The 2,500-nt window shown below is 42.4% G+C and overlaps 1 protein-coding gene across 2 annotated transcripts in view; it reads left to right on the plus strand.

Moving 5' to 3' along the window:
- ube2f (ubiquitin-conjugating enzyme E2F (putative)) overlaps positions 1-2,500 on the plus strand; it is a 41,477-nt gene that overhangs the window by 19,633 nt on the left and 19,344 nt on the right. The gene's annotated exons all lie outside the window — the stretch shown is intronic.

The raw sequence follows: 2,500 nt of genomic DNA on the forward strand, positions 1-2,500 counted from the left end.
TTGAAATATATTTGGATGGGATTTCCTCGCTCTCCCAGTTATAACATCTTCATTCCGTTAGTCCTCCTCTTCCACCCTGCAGACAGCCTTGGGCTGTACTTGATCTTGTTGCATTTGCAAAGCGCTTCTCTATAATATCACCAGGCCCCTTTTCCCACTCCAGAGACTCGTGTCCCTAAGTACACCCTCTCGTGGGAGGCACACAGGGGGACCAGTCTTTGTCATCTTGGGTCTTTTTTTTCTTTAAGGAGAATTTTTGCCAATTTCACCATGGTTCTATTGCTCACGTCAGTACCCAATGACGCAGTCTAATGCCTGCATTAGAATGGCCAGGACCTTGGAAAGGAATGAAGCATCACAGCTATTGACAAGTCAAGGGTAGTGCAAGCAATACAACGGCATGTTGAAAGTGTGGTACATCTCCATTCATTTTTGAGTATCCAAGGGTGTCTCTCAGTCTTTTAACTGCCTTTTTATTACCTCACTTCAATAAGTAGCTAATTTTGGTGAAGGGTTTTAATGGGCATGGAAATTAACCCTCTGAAACTCAAACACCCTTTGCAGTTTGAAACTTTTGAATTTTTTGTGGTTGAATTTACTATATTAGAATTGCTCATTAATATGAATAGGAATGGGATTCCCTCACTTTTTGCTCTGGAAAAAAAATGTATTAAAAATACACTTAGAGTCAGCAGACGGCCTGAGGCTCTGCTTTAGCTGTAGCATTTGCAAAGCTCTGCTCTAAAACATCAGGCTCTTCAGACACTCTGAAGTCCCCAAGTACCCTCTCTCCTGGGCGGCTCATCAAAACACAACGGCCAGTCTTACTCACTTTTTTAAAACATCCCCCAAGTTTTTTTTTTTTAAATCATCCATCACCTCTTAAAATTCACCTCCACGCATTTGAGTGATGGATTAATTACCTTGAGAAAATGAAGGCAATTTCCCTCCTCGGCTCCTCGCGACTAATTGAGTGCAGTATGTGCGTCACGGAAGAGTGAGTCTCGTCAGTGATGAGAGGAAGAGAATGGTAGTCGACGCCAGCCCTCCCCCCTCCCCCCCTCCTGTGTGCGAAACTCACCTTCTGTCATCTCATCAACTTGGTGTGTCTTCATTTCTGGCTCAACGACAGCTGAAAGATTGCAAAACGCTTTAAGATTTTCTCTGAAAATAGGGTTCCAGATGGAATCGGGTATGGTAGCCTGGCTGCAGTAGACCCACCTCAATATGATGTAGCTCTCTAGAAACTTCCAAATCTACTTGCAGCCTGATGACATTACAATCAACAAATGCTACGAATAGGAAGACATGTAAGATGACTGGAGGAGAATGGCAGTTGACGGTCGTCCTGTGTTTTGTTTTAAAGATTCTCTCCGAAATGATTGTGGTATATGGAACTAGGTATTGTAGCCAAGCATAGTAGAGGAAGCAATAGATGATTTGTGTGATGAGAGGAGGAGAATGGCAGTGGACGGCATGGTCCTCCTGTAAACTCGCCTTGTGTCATCTCATCAACTCGGTCTGTCTTCATTTTTTGGTTCAATGACTGTTTCGTTTGGAAAGATTCTCTTCAAATAAATGTTGCAGATGGAACCGTTTTTTTTGTAGCCAAGCTTCATCAAGATAAGAGGGGGTTTGACAACTTCAAAGTGAAACATTTATATTAAACTTAACATTTTGAATCCACATGCAACAGGATAACATTACAACCATGAGTGCAACGAATAGAAAGACATGCAAGATGGAATTATTAACGGTGATCTTTTAGTCGGTCATATGAGTAATTGAGAGGAGGGTGAGGGCAGTCGACGCTGGCCCTCCCATGCACAAAAGTCATCTTCCGTCATCTCGACAGGCAGTCTACCTTTATTTTTTGCTCGACAACAGTTATGTTGAAGATTCACTCTGAGCTAAATGTTGCAAATGGAACCATGGATAATGTAGTGTAATTTATCAGGCACCGTCCAATCATGTTAAGTCTTCCACCCACTCTGTGGCCTTTTTAGTGTCACATCGAGGGGCCCTGAGCAAAAAAAAAATGTTGTCTCATAGGACTCAATGTTAACTGCTGGCATGGAGGTAAAATTTGCACTGCCATACCCCGGGAACGGTTGAAAGTACAGGAGAACGGTAAAACCCTATTATTTAACTCAAGGGGAGGTGTAAAATAAGCTTATTTCCAAAAATGGGACAGTATCACTTTAAGATTTTCTCAGAAACAAATGTTGCCGATGGAACCATGCATAATCGGTAGACTTTTTTATGTCAGCGTGCGGTTGTGGTAGCAGTGTAGTCTCCCACCCACGCTATGGTCTTTTTAGTGCCACACCAAGGGGCATCGAACAAAAAATGGCGTTGTTAGCTTGATCACTGTTTCACTAAAGATTCTCTCAGAAGTAAATGCTGCAGATGGAACTGTGCACAATTAAACCTTGCATAAACAGCTTCACTTTATCTTGTTTAGGGGATTAAAGTCTTCACCCACTTTGTGGCCATTTTA

This window comes from Engraulis encrasicolus, chromosome 12 (assembly GCF_034702125.1).
Source record: "Engraulis encrasicolus isolate BLACKSEA-1 chromosome 12, IST_EnEncr_1.0, whole genome shotgun sequence".
In the NCBI taxonomy this organism is placed as follows: Eukaryota; Metazoa; Chordata; class Actinopteri; order Clupeiformes; family Engraulidae; genus Engraulis; species Engraulis encrasicolus.